At 58.8% G+C, this 14627-nt stretch overlaps 1 protein-coding gene across 2 annotated transcripts in view; it reads right to left on the bottom strand.

The window, feature by feature from the left end:
* Positions 1–14627, bottom strand: part of TAFA5 (TAFA chemokine like family member 5) — a 200324-nt gene that overhangs the window by 2857 nt on the left and 182840 nt on the right. The gene's annotated exons all lie outside the window — the stretch shown is intronic.

Genomic DNA, 14627 nt, shown 5'->3' on the forward strand with positions numbered 1-14627 from the left:
CTTAGCAGAGGCCCCACAGCGTGCTCTGTGCCCAGCCTAGGAAGGTGGGGTGGTGGGACCCTCATCTGGCCTGGAGCCTGCGCGCCCACTGGTCCCGGGTCCCTCCCTGCGCTTCCTGGAGCACGTGGGGGCCGTGCCCCCCACCCATGCAGCCAGGTTGGGGAAGGCAGGTGCAGACCCTCCAGCACACACACGCATGAGCCCCCACGGGGTTAACCGAGGAAGGATGCACTGACTCTACTTTTCTCTATTTCTAGAATTGTACAAATCGTACTCACAGGTGACAGGAGAAAGAGTGATGAACAGAAAACAAAAACAAAACCCACCTACATTTCCATTTCCAGACAGAGGTAACTATTTTGAAAATTCCAGCCTATTTCCTTCCCCTCTTTAGCAGTGCTAGCAGGCGGACAGGGCGGGTCCTGTACCAGTGGCCACGCACACGTCCACAGGGTGGCCCACGTCCCGGCTCCACCCGTCTCCCGCCTTTGTGTGTTACACCAGACACACGAGGTCTTCTTTCTCATGCAGGGAGCACGGTGAATGCTCATCTGGATCCCCACTGCTGCTTTAAGCAATGCGGTCGCTGCACGCATACTAGCAGCTTCTTAGAGCCATGGGTTTTAGCACTTCCAGTCTTGCGGTCTGGATTCTCCTGAATGAGTCGCAGCCGCAACAGGGACTGTCAGTGCTGGCTTCCCGGGTGGGGCTGAGGCGACCCTCATGGGGGATGACCAGCCCTACCCAGCCTGCCACGAGCCGCACACAGGCCTGATCCTTTAACCGTGTCTTTTCTCAGACCCACCCCCTCTCGACTCACAGGGTGCAAATTTCCACGTGGCCCACGCAGCAGGGGCTGCACCAGCAGCTCCTGAGCAATGCCAAGACTTCCGTGGGGCTAGGGGAGGACTCGCTCATGGTCCCCAGCGACACCGGCCCCTGGCTGGTCTCCACGGCGGTCACTCTCCTGGGACCCTGGGGGAAACCTGGCATCTAGAGCCTCCGTTACGATGCATCATCTCCTCCTGCTTTGCTCACCGTGCCCACAGCCCTGCCCCCCAAGGCCGGGTGGGGACCCCACGGGACAGCGCTGCAGTGGGGGGCCGTACCCCATGCCGGATGACCCGTGCACGGAGCCCGCCTCTCCAGGAGAGCAGCCTGACTCATGTCCCTTAATCTCCCCAAGGCCACTGCCTCCCCACACCCCCGCGCCTGCTAGCACCCAGACACCTGACCTCACCGGCACGGTCATTGATTCCGTGGATTTCAACATCAGCCCCTCCCCCCCCCACCCCCAGAAGCAGAGCCACAGGATGCTCAGGGCCCTCGTGGAGTGCTTCCCAACTGGGAGGTCCCAGCGGCCATGGGGTGACGCTGGGCCCCTCCCACGGGGAAGGGAGGCCTGGGTTTGCCTGCTGTTCAGGACGCCTCCGTCAGGCCCCACGTCCACCAGCACACACAGCCAGCTCCACGTCAGGGTCACAGCTCCAGGGGGTCAGTTGCTCCCTGTGGACCAGGGAGCTGGGGTGCTGCAGGGCCCGGGGACACCCCCCTCCCCAGCCCCACCTCCTCAAGATAAGACAGGAATCAGGTTTCCTTGCCACGGAGACCAGGAGCTGGTGACACTCCTCCTCGGGGGCCTGGAGTGGTCTGTGCTGGTGCCCCAGCTGAGCCTTCTGGAGCTTCATGAACCCGTTCCTCCCCAGACGGGAGTGGGGTGTCCACCGCAGCTCTGGGCCTGGGGTCTCCCCACCATCCGTGGGGCCAGGCAGCTGGTGGGACAGGTTGTCCCAGGGGCAGGACCACCAGGGACAACAGCAGGGGACGCTGGTGGGGCGGCGGGAACAGGGCCTGGAACCTCGGATCTGGAGGGCAGACAGCGGTCTCAGGAACCAGGCCTCTGCAGGCCAGCCACCCTCCCCAACGTGCGGTCAGGATGACACGGCCATCATCATCAGGGGAGGCGCCTCCTCCCAGAAGCCCCTGCCACTCGCTGGCTCACTAACCATGGATTTTAGGTAATGCAGCCACTGGCCCCAGCATTTCTAAGCACAGATATTTTAATTACCAAAATAGTTCTGAATAGTCCCGGAACCCAGGAAACCTGTAGCGAAACAACAGTGAGCCCGGGCAGAGCGGCAAGCCCAAGGCCCTGTGCCAGGACACAGCACGCCCGCCCGGCAGGTGCTGAAGGAGGGGCTGCTGGGGAAAGTGTCCCTAGAGGGGCAGGCGGCAGGTCCTGCCCGAGGGCGAGGCCGCGTCTGACTTGCACCCAGCAAGGCATCCCCTCCTGGTCTTGTGCAGGCATGTGGGCCCATGAGGCCGGCCTGTCTCCTCTGCGAGACCGGACCCGGGCAGCGGGAGCTTTTCTCCTCTCCTGGCTGGTGGGCCGGGTTCAGGAGGATTCTGAGGCCCTTTCCAGACTTGGTGCAAAGGCTGGTGTGCATGATTTACAACACTGGCCTTGCTGCAGAAGGGCAGTCCAGGGGCTCGGGCCCAGGAGCTGGGTGCTGTCCGCGCCCCCAGCCCCCTCCACCAGGAAGCCTTTGCAGCTCCACGGTCCCCACCCGGAGCAGTTCGCACACCAAAGCCTGTCCTGTGTCCTCACGTCTGTCTGTGCCGACTTCAGTGGACCAACCGGCTTCTCAGCAGGTGCACCCAGCGCTGGCTCCCCACCCTGCCCCAGAGGACCCCCGGCCCCCAGCTGATGCTGCTTCCCATCTTCTTCCACATACCTCGGCCTCACGCTTCCTGCTGCTGGGCGGCCCAGGAGACAGACACCAAGCACAGCAGAGCTGAGGAGTCCCCAGGCTCCTCTCTGCTCGGGCCGGGCTTCCCCACCAAAGGCCGACCCGGACTGGACAGAAGAGCCCCGAGCCCAGCCTGTCGGACAGATGCAGACGCAGACGCAGGTCTGGCTTCCCTCATCGGCACCCACCTGTCCCCTTCCTCCTGCCTCGAGGCCCAGGGCAGGAGGACAGTGTGGAGAGGGTGCGCTGCGGGGGTCAGAGCCCGGGCCTGCTTCCCTGGCATCCGCCTGACCCCAGGAAGGGACGCGCAGCCTGATGCCCGCAGTGCTGGCCCAGCCCACAGCTCCTCCATAGGCCCGGTGACAGGGACACATGCTTGCGGTCGGGGCTGCCGTGGCAGCGTCCAGTGGGGCCTGGAGGCAGGGTCCTCACGGGCACTGGCAGAAGCCAGCCAGAGCCCTTCTGGCCCCGGGGAAGCCAGATGCGTTTGCAGCTTGGGAACCTTCGGTGGTGGCCCATCTCAGGGCCTGTGCCGGCCGCCACAGCTCCACGGAAACCGACGGTGTGCAGGCCTCTGCCCGAGGAAGGACATTCCAGCTGGCTTCGCTGGCCTCTGGCTCCCTTCCTCAGGAACACCCGCTTCGGTCTCATCCTGACGTCGGCTGCCCCCACCCGGGGGACACCAGGGAAGCCCTCCTGCATCCTGGCAGGTGCCCTTCACCCGGGGACTGCACGGCCGGGCTCCCGCGACAAGAAACATGCGTCACACCTGCACGATGGGCCCCCACCAGCTCAGGGACAAGCTCAGCCCGTGGCCCCTGGCTTGGAGGGACTCTGACGGCCATCTTGGGCTTGGGGACAGCTCGGGTGGAGGGGACAGTCCCCTGTGAATGTCCCTGCTTCTCGAGAGCATGCCCTTGCTGGGAGACCCCTTGCCACCAGGACACAGTCCCCGGGTCAGCAGGTGGGGTCCCTCCAGCCACGACCCCGTGTCCTTGGGGAAGGGTCCTGAGCAGGTGGGTCCTGAGCCCCGTCGGCCCCAGGATTCTCGCCGACACCAGACACCCGCCCGCCTGCGACGGCCCTGGGGGGCACGCCGGGGCTTCCGTCCCAGGGGGTCATTCCGCCCACCCCGGAGAGGCGCGTGTTCTTCACGGCGGCGGGCGGGCTTCTCGACACTACAAAGCATCGTTTAAAAAACAAAATGAAACTGTCCAGCCCCTGTGAGTCCAGTGAGCACTATTCTCTGTTCTTCATTAAAAGCTGGTGTTTCCTGTCAGGTCTGGACAAGTGTTCTGTAGGAAGGAGCCCAGGGTTCTGGACTGAGAGTCCCAAACAAAGGGTCCTAATAAACAGCAGACACATGGGCACCGTGAGATGGGGAGGTGATGGCAGCCTGCTCTGACAGGCTTGGGATGAAAATGGCCGCTGCCATGGGAAAGATAAAGACATAACCAGGGCAGAAGCTTCTGGAAAGGCTACACATCCTCCCACCCGTGTCCCATCATCCGTGTGATTGTGTCTCTGGGACCGTTCCCTGAGGCTGCACGGCTGGTCCACGTGCAGGGGAGCCTGGACCCCGTGTCCTCCCCAAACCTGAGCTCACAAGAGTGGCCGGAGTGGCCATGGTTTGCTGTTCGGTTTTTAAAATAAAACAAATCGAACAGCATGACGTGGCCCAGGGCAGCCCCTTCTGGTAACCCGGCAAGGTCACGATCTCAGACAAGCCCCCGCCCCATACCCTCTCCGCTGACATCTGAGCAGGTGCGTCTGGGCCGGGTGGGGCGTGCTCGAGCACCCCCTGCGTTTGCTCACCGCGTCCACACGCTGTCATCTGCTCCCGCCGTGTGACTCGCTGCCTCCCGGGCTCACGCTGCAGCGTGCTGGGGCGGGTCCCAGGGGATGCGAGGTCCCCACCCCGGCCTCTCGTGGGGACGAGGCTCCAGCCTGGAGGGGGCCGGGCCAGGAGGCTGGGAGCAGGTAGCCTTCCCCGTGCCCTCAGGTGACAGGCCCGGAGGTCCCTCCTGCGGCCCGACTGTGCGGCCATCCCAGGGCCTTAGTGCCAGGTGAGGGCTCACCTCGGGGTCCCAACGCTGCTATCAGGGCGTCCTAGGTTACTTCACCGCTGCCTGCCTCAGTTTCCCCCCGAGTAAACACTTCCCCGCCTCGCGGGTTCCTGACTTAGAGCCGGCACCACGCAAGTGTCTCTAACACTGAAACTAGGACAGGCTGTGGCTTCAGGGCCCTCAGAGCAGGGCGGTGAAGAGCCTGGGCTCTAGTGCAAAGGGGCCTCGGCTCGGCCCGGGCCCCGTGTGCACGCTGCTCCGGCCTCCTGCTCCGGAGTGGCGCGAGGGCAGCTCCGAGGCCGTTTCAAGGCTCGAAGGGGACGACCCAGCCCTGGAGCCAAGCTGACTTCCCCAGGACTCACTGTTCGCAGAGGAGGCACCGGGGTCCTGCCCCCGGCCACAGACCGTCCATCCCGAGCACCCGCAGGGCCAGGCCGGGTGCCGTGGGTTCCTCATGGTGAAACAAGGGTGGTTGGGAAGCCGCAGGCTCCGCTGCTCAGCCCACGGCAGAAAGACAGCTGACAGAAGGACTCCTGACCAGGAGTGGCCCGAACTGTCCCAGGAAGATGCTAACAGCCCAGCCAGTCAGCCTGCGTTTCCCAGGCCCCTTCCTGGAACGGCTCCTGCGGCAGAGCGGGGCTCAGTGGCACATACCCTGGCCTCCGTGGGCATTTCCAGGTTCAGGTCCTGTCGAGACACAGGCTCCCGTCCCCCGACGAGCACCCCTCCCTTTGTGAGAGCGGAGGTAGGGCCTCCTCACGGTGCTGCTGGGAGGAGGCACCCCACCATTACGCGGGGGTCGGCGGGCCCGGGGCAGGTGGGCCGGGATTTAGGCTACACCGGGCTCCCCCCGACAGGGCTCCCTGCTTCATGGAAGACCCTAAGCCACCCAGCAAAGGCACCGCCATTGCCCCGAATTACCGATTGTTTGCTGAGACGGAGCACAGAGTTAATTCTAGGACCTGGGTCATTCCCACAAACGCCAGCATGCAGGTCCATCCACTGAAAATAGCAAACGTGTGTGCTTTGCCGGCTTATGTCCCCCTGATCAGCATGGATGACCACACAGGACGACTGAAAATCACAAGTCGTGCCCTGAGTGACCAGGGCTCCAGAACCACTGGGCCTGGGGTCCCAGGCCTGGAGAGAACACCACCCACCCTGCCTCGCGGGGCTGCAGTGAGAATCCCACGTAGGACGTTCGAGTGCGAAGTGCTTTGTGAATGCTCACACGTACAAGTCTCCCTCTGACAAAGACAGTGACTTTGCCTACTGCCCCCCCAGAGGGTATTTACCCAAGGCCTCGAGGGGAGGAAGCCATGAGTGCGGGCAGGGGCTGGACTTGGCTGAAATCCAGCCACCCTGGGCCTCCACCGTCTCTCTGCCACGGGATCTGACTTCCCTGGTCGTCCTGCAGCCTGGAGAACCAGGGAGGGTCCCGTGGACAGGCCTCGGTGGCCTCAGTGCTGAGGCCTGGTGGCTTGATTCTTCACCAGGCACAGGAGCCCCTGGGTTGGTAGGGTGAGGAGGGAGGGGCGACCCCCCATAGAACAGGTGCCCCTCCCCCCGATATTACACGTGCCCCTCCCCCCGATATTACACGTGCCCCTCCCCCCGATATTACAGGTGCCCCTCCCCCCGATGTTACAGGTGCCCCTCCCCCTGATGTTACAGGTGCCCCTCCCCCCGATATTACACGTGCCCCTCCCCCCGATATTACAGGTGCCCCTCCCCCCGATGTTACAGGTGCCCCTCCCCCTGATGTTACAGGTGCCCCTCCCCCCGATATTACACGTGCCCCTCCCCCGATATTACACGTGCTCCTCCCCCCGATATTACAGGTGCCCCTCCCCCTGATATTACACGTGCTCCTCCCCCCGATATTACAGGTGCCCCTCCCCCTGATGTTACAGGTGCCCCTCCCCCCGATGTTACAGGTGCCCCTCCCCCTGATGTTACAGGTGCCCCTCCCCCCGATATTACACGTGCCCCTCCCCCCGATATTACACGTGCTCCTCCCCCCGATGTTACAGGTGCCCCTCCCCCTGATGTTACAGGTGCCCCTCCCCCGATATTACACATGCTCCTCCCCCCGATGTTACAGGTGCTCCTCCCCCTGATATTACAGGTGCCCCTCCCCCTGATATTACAGGTGCCCCTCCCCCCGATATTACACGTGCCCCTCCCCCCGATATTACAGGTGCCCCTCCCCCTGATATTACACGTGCTCCTCCCCCCGATATTACAGGTGCCCCTCCCCCCCACTGATAGAACAGGTGCCCCCCCGATATCACAGGTGCCCCTCCCCACCAGGCCCTGCCTGGAATCTCCTGGCACCTCTGAGGAGCCGGAGGGTGGGGCCGGCCCTGGAGCCTCGAAGCCAGGCCAGGCCTTGCAGGGCAGGAGCTGAGCAGGTGCCCAGGGTGGGTCCTGAGCCCTCGGCAGGACGGGCCCTTTCTACTCAAGTCACCAGGCAGAGGGCCTTCCGGAAGGCACAGCCGACGCTTAAGTGACAGGTGGGATGGAGAGGGGTGGCCCAAGACACCCGCCTGCCCCACCTCCTCCCCCCGACGAGGATGAGGTCTGACTCCGCTACCCTCCGGACGTTCCCTCGCGGGGGTTCTCCTTCACCCCACATCTGGTCAGCGGGCTCCCACAGACGAAGCTCGTGGGCCGAATCCTCAGCCTGGAAGGTCTAAGAGGCCCAACCCCGTGGAGGGAGGGACACGACCCTTCCCGGAGGAGCCCCCAGCTGCGCAGACACGTCCCCTTTACCACGCTGTGAGGTGGGAAGCTGGGCACCTCGACCCCATGAACACACACTCCAGTGTGCAGAGCACAGAGCACCCGAGACCTCACAGTGGCTGGGCCGGCCACAAAGGCCAGAGACAGACCCCAGGCCAGGTGTGAAGACAGCACCCTGGAGACACAGGTGTCCCGGGGTCCCCCGGCCAAGGTCCCCCAGATGCACCTGCGAACTGATATTCTGGTCACGGCGGCTGTTCTAAGGACGTCTGTCCCCTCCCCCACCTCTATCGCTTGTCCGCCGCTGTCCAGCAGGTGACACTGGCCATTTGCTGGGGATGGCGGCTCCGTTGTCTCCTGCTTCTGCGGAAGCACTTAGTAGGCACAAAGAGAAGCACCTGACCCCCCAGAAACCACAGCCCACAGGGTCAGGTGCGAAGCCCCTCCTCTGTGAAATGTCCCCCAAACCCAGGCAGCCGGCCACGAGGACACGAGACACACACCAGGCCCGTCAGCTCGGGGGAACGTGTCAGGCTGAGGGCTGATGGCCGGTGCTGGCCGGGCCTTCCCTGAGCCGCATCTGCAGGCACCACGCGGTGCCCTGGTGAGGGGGTGGCAGGGCCTGATGCACGGGTCAGCCCGGACGGGGCACCAAGCTAGCCAGGCTGGGGCCCCTGTCCCTGCCCTGCGGCCTCACAGTGCATCCCTTTCCCCTAGTAAGCAGTCAACCCCCCTGGGGACCAGAGTGAGCAGCCGGGCACTGCTGTGTGTTGTCACCCCCCAAAGCACAGGGACAGGCCCGAGGAGCCAGTGGGGAGCGGCCGGGTGACCCCAGGGCCGACGTCCCTATCTACAAGGCCTGTAGGCCAGCCGGCCACCTCTCCCGGCGTCTGAGCAGATAGGCCACGAGATGAGCTTCTCGTTGAGCGGGTTAGGATCCAGCGAGAGGTGGGAGGGCTGCTAACGGCCCACACGGGGGGCGGGAACTCACTGAATCTTCGAGTCAGCACGTTTGGGTGCTAATCAGACTCCCACTTGCAAAACAGACCCGGCGGTCCCAGGACAGATGCCGAGTCAGGTCCCCCGCGTCGGCTGGGGGGCTGAAGGGCGGCGTGCATGCCAATACCGGGGGTACCGGCACGCGAGGGGGGCACGGAGACGGGATGCAGACAGGGAGGACCGGCGGGCAAGCACACAGGGTGAGGGCCGAGCCGCCACGAGCCCTCCCCCAACATCCGTCTTAACGTGTGTCCTTGTTGCTGCTGAGTCCAGCTCAGCCCCGCCCATGACCTCACTGCCTCCCTGCGCCCGCCCCCTGCGCCCCTGCTGGGCACCTCCAGCCCTCTGTCTGAGGGAGCACTGACTGGCCTTCATCCTCCCTAAGGTCTCCTGTGTGTTTGCAACAGCCCGGCTTGCCAGGCGGCTTTTCCGAAGAGCGTGTTGACAATCGCGGGACAGGCTTTGCAGCCCGGATTCCTGTCCGCTTGGTCTCTGCCCCAAGGCAGCGCCCGCTTTGAAGTTAGTCCCTCGCCTGCGCTAATCCAGGGCAGGTGCCCCTGCCGGCCCCACGCTGGACCCCGGCCAACATCAGAGCCTCAGCCACCGGCAGCACACCTGTGGCCCGCGTTCAGCCCACGTTCTCAGGCGGGTGGGATCAAAGGGGACGCGGAGATGACAGAGCGGGCGGGAGGCGCTCTTCACAGACGGCACCAGAAACGCTCGGGCCGACACTGTGCCATCCGCAGTGGGGAGGGCCGGCGCCGCAAACTCAGGATCAAACCCCTTCCCTGGTCTCCTTTCTGGGTCCACTTGCGGGGAAGACGGCCACTCACGGTGGGGAGGTCACCTCTGCGAGACAGGGTCTGGGTCCCTGAGCTGGACCAGGCGGTGCCTGCACTGGCGCGGAGCCCCGCCAGGCCGCTGTCCGTCCCGAAGCCGGGGGACCAGGACTGGCCATAAGGACATGCCCATCTTCCTGTCTGCTCGTGGCGGCTTCACCGTGATCCAGCTCGTACGCCACACAATCACACTTTCAGAGGGCGGAGGTCACGCCTTTCTGTGGCCAACGCCACCGCCCCGCCCATGTGGAAGACTCGCCCCCAGGAGGAGCCCCTACCCGTCAGCGGTCACTGCCACCCTCCGCGCCAGCCCCCTGGCAGACTTTCTGCCTCTGTGGATCTGTCTGTTGTAAACGTTTCCCGTACATGAATCACACCGCACGTGGCCTTTTATGTCTGGCTTCTTGCGCTGTGCGCGATGCGTTCAGCGCTGGTCCACGCTGTGGCCTGTCCAAGACCTGTCCTTCGGCTGAATGCTAGTCAGTGAACAGCTAGACCGCGGTTTGCTTCGTTGACAGATGGGCTCTGAGCCGCCCCCACTTGCCGGCGGCTTTGCTTAATGCCTCGGTGATCTTGCGTGGACAAGATCTTGCGCACATGAGGGCTTTCACATCTCGTGGCTGGACACCCAGGGTCCCACCGGGACGGCAACAGCTGGTCGTGCAGTGACCCCACATTAACTTTGCAGTGACTGCCAGCCTGCCCCCCAGGGGCCCGAGCATGTATTTCTGCTTCTCTTGACGCCTACCCCTCAAATCCACATTCTTCCCCGCACCCTTCGTGAGGCCTCAAAATGAGACTGGAGGGAACTAAAGCAAACCACACAGAAGCACCTCCTTCGTGGGTCAGCCACCGATCCTGACTGCAAATCTCTCTTCCTACTTTCCTCGGCCGTTCGCGTGTGGGGTTTTAGGGCCTCTATGTGTGGGATATACCCATCTCCGTCCATGTGCCGCCCCTCCACCACGTGCTTCAGAACCAGCCGTGCTGCTCAGGTTCCAAAGACTCCCAACCTTGTGACCTGCCTGTTTTGGGGGAGGCGGGTTAGGGAGATGGAGGTGAGTCAGGGCTGCCCCTGGGACACGGGGCCCTGCATGGGCTCTCGGTCTGTGGCTGACGCACAGCGTGACTTGGCCCCTCCGTGGCTCAGTGTCCTCATCTGTAAGATGCGGATGATAGCAGTCTGGGGCTCACGGGAGGCTGTCAGCATGAACAGGTGGATTTATGCACAATGCTTAGAACAGCATCTGAGCATGTGTCTTTAGCGTCAGAGGGTCCATGGTTACTCTGGATTTCCCAGACTGGACTTACGATGACACATCGTCTCTCCAGCCTGAACCCAGATATTCCCCGCCCGCCCTCCAGCTAGTCCACAGCCTCAGGCCACATGTTCCAGTCTGTAATCTGCCGGGAATTCAGGCTGGGATGTGGTGAGTGGTAAGGCTCCAACTTGAGTGCCCCCAAACATGAAGCCCGTTTCCCCCACCCGCCGTCAGGGACCCCTCCCTTCCTCACCGGTCTGTGCTCGCTGCACCCCACAGTCCAACCCCCTGATGCCGGGGTTCCACTCAGGGCCACGAGGTCTGCTCCATGGAGCAGAAAGTAACCGTAGCAAGACCAACATTTTCTCAGGTTTTAAGTGTATCCTCGGGACTTGGACAAACTCTGTCCCTGTATCAAGGACAAGGTGGGTACCGGTGGGGGGCAGCCCGGGGCTCAGCCACTCACAAGCTGCACACCCAGGTGCGCACCAGCGGGACGTGGACACCGGGGAGGCCTCTGTCCCAAAGCCTTCCTACACTGTGACGGGTCTACATGCCCAGCTAAAATGTACAATCACTGGTAATGTTCCCAAAACTTCATCAGGGATCTGACTGAAACTGTATTTAATCTAAAAATTAAATCTGAAAGAACAGACAACCTCACAGGGTTCGGGCATGCACTGATTTTATCCTGGTATGTGACAGCTTCCTGCTTATTTATTCAAATCTCTTTAATTTTCTCCTAGTAAGACTCTGCCATTATCTTTACACAGGTGATCAGCCTTTTCTTAACGAAAGTTATTTAGAGATTTTCATACGTTTCCTGCTGTGTTTAGCAGAGACCTTGCCTCCCTCTTATTTACTCAGGTTTATTTTACTTACATATTTTAATTAAACCATTACTCTTCTGAAAGCTATTTGCCTGGAAGTGAGAACACAACTGACTTTTGTCGAGCCTCTCCTCCCCGCTCAGGTAGGAGGCAAGTTTCTTCCTAAAGTCAGCCTGTGAGCCCACCTGTTTTCACCTAAGTGACACATTCACCAGCCTGCTAATGCCGCATCCTGGCAGGCAGGCTCGATGGGCTTCCATTAACCTAGTCTGGGGTCGGCAAACTCATGTTGCCAACGTCCAGGGAGTGCAGATTTTCAGCTTTGTGAGGTCTCTCCTGCAATTGCCCGGCTCTGCCACTGCATCACACAGAGAGGCATCCCTAAAGCATCTGTAAGTGAAAGCAAGGCTGTGTTCCAATAAGACTTCATTAATAAATATAGCTAGGGGGCCGGATTTGGCCAACAGGCTATAGTTTGCTGACCTCTGATCTAGACCACAGCTTGTTTGTGTCTATGAAAACTTATGGCTGAATACAAGTAGAGAACCTTCCGTATTCATAATTTATCCAATTTTTTAAAATGTTCCTTTCTTTTTTTTTAAACATTTTCTGTTTTATTTATTTATTTTCAAAGATTTTATTTATTTATTAGAGAGCGAGCAAGAGAGAAACAGCACGAGAGGGGAGAGGGTCAGAGGGAGAAGCAGGCTCCCCACTGAGCTGGGAGCCCGACGCGGGACTCGATCCCGGGACTCCAGGATCATGACCTGAGCCGAAGGCAGTCGCTTAACCAACTGAACCACTCAGGTGCCCATAATTTGTCCAATTTAATAAACTCCTTAATTAGTTTTCAAGGCACCTCAGCTGCTCCTGCAGAAATTTGGAAGCACCTGTTTACCTCATCTGTAAGTAATAAAGATTGCATTTTCTCATATCAAATAATGATGTGATTGCATTTGCCAGATCTTCCAAAAGGTCACCATGGGGATGGCTGCAGACCTGCACATACAGCCTGCCTCGGTCCTGATGTGAACAGGGCAGGGGGCCAGCTATAAGGGCAATGTTGGTGCTCATTTCAGAGGGACATTAGGTTCCAGGGGGCCCACCTTCTCCTCCAGGTTAACTCCGAGGTCTGCTGGTCCTGATGATGATGTCCGTTTGATATTTTTCTTAGGAATAAATGTGGTGCCTGCTTTGTGCCCTTTTTCAAAATCTACTTAATTAGAGCACATTTTTACCTGATCATCCTTTGGGGTTGGTCATCCTTCTTGATTCTAAAATATTAAAAACATATTTTTCTTTCTCATATAAATCTACTTTTGTGTCGTTTTAAAGGACCTCAGGATTCAGTGCACTGTCACTTCATGCAGGTACAGGTGACGTGTCCCAATCACGCCTGCACATTCCAGGGAGCAGGGATCCCCCAGATGTATCCACAATCTCAAAGCAAAGCGGGGTACATGGGGGCCTCAAGGGCACTTTGCTGAACCAGTCCAGTGCCTGGCACAGTACCAGACCCATGTCCCAGACTCAGAGTCTTGGTGGAACACAATGGCTCCGTGTGTGCTCTCCTACCCTTGGGGAGACTTCCGGCATCAGGGTTTCACCAGGCCCTAAAACGAACTGGGCAATTTTCCAGTATTTGGGGAAAGGACACCTACACATTAATGTTTTTAAGACCGTACCTATTAAGCCATCTCCCTCTGTGATTTCTACTGGAGGATGTTAACATCTTTCCATTCCTTAGTTACGGTAATTTTTACCCCAGAAAATCATACATGTAATGAAACCCTGTAGATTTATTGATCGGTACACTAGCCATGTATGCACTCTTGAATAATCTGAGACCTCAACACAAGCTGGTTTTCCCTCCTTCCTATCAGATTTATTTTCTAACAAAAGAATTTGCACATGATACAGGTCAGGGCGCATTTTTATAGTTTTGCCAGATACGCAGTGAATGATCACGTCCATGTCTCTCTTTTAAAAGTTTGCTAGCGGGGCTCCTGGGGGGCTCAGTCTGTTGAGCATCTGACTCTTAATTTCGGCTCAGGTCATGATCTCAGGGTCATGGGATTGAGCTCCGTGTCAGGCTTTGTGATCACTTCGGAGGCTGCCTGAGATTTTTCTCTCTCTCCCTCTGCCCCTCCCCCACCCTGCATGCACGGGAGCTCTCTCTCTCTTTCAAATAAATAAATAAAATCTTTTTAAAAAAAGTTCACTAATATTTCTGTTTCATGTTTTGTCTCTTTCTCCTCTCCTTTTGTGGGTGGATTTTCCATAGCTTAGGTCTTTTATTTTCATTTTTCCTGATTTAAAAATGAAGTTATTTAAAGATGTAAGTAGACCCAAGTCTATCTTTCACTGTGCCTGCAAAAACACCCCGTGTTATCCTCATAACATGCAGAATGCGATTCAACAAGGAAGACATGTGGACTTTATCATCAGGGGACATGCTGGCTCTGCTCTGATGGTGTTACTGTTCTAACTCCTTCAATCTTAAGGCAGCCCTAGGAGGCGAGGAGCAGCGTTCCGCCCATTTTACAGATGTTGACACTGAGGCACAGAGAGCCAGGTGACAGGTGCTCCACCAGCAGACTGACTTCAGACCCTGCAAACGGCGGCACACTAGGACTACTACACACCGTCTTTCACCTTTCGCCCCCCATTTGACCGAAACGTTGTGGGAAGGTATTGGGTTATTATTATTATTATTTTTGCTACATCTTAAGTATAATGAAAGTGACTGGAAAAGAATGTGGCCACATTTGTCTTCTATGCAAGTTCGAGTCATGACGGATTACAGATTCTTCTGCACAGATTTCACAAATGATGGGGAATTAGAAGCAGCCTGTTTGCATGTTAAATTGTTCAATATGTAGTTGCGAATTCAGTCACGATACTTTTATTATTCAGAAGGTCTGTATCTTGGTTCTTTTAATTGTTGTTATTGGCGGTTTTGACTTGACCTCAATGCAGATTTAAGGGTTGTTTAAATTTTGAACTGAAAAATGTGTTCCTGATCATTTTGTCAATTTGCAATTGGGCTTGCTTCATATAAACATATGCTAATCTGTGCCCTGAGGTTTCTGTGATACTTTCATTACTTTGAACTGTAATGTATCAATATGTGTCA

The sequence above is a fragment of the Zalophus californianus genome, chromosome 9 (genome assembly GCF_009762305.2).
Source record: "Zalophus californianus isolate mZalCal1 chromosome 9, mZalCal1.pri.v2, whole genome shotgun sequence".
In the NCBI taxonomy this organism is placed as follows: domain Eukaryota; kingdom Metazoa; phylum Chordata; class Mammalia; order Carnivora; family Otariidae; genus Zalophus; species Zalophus californianus.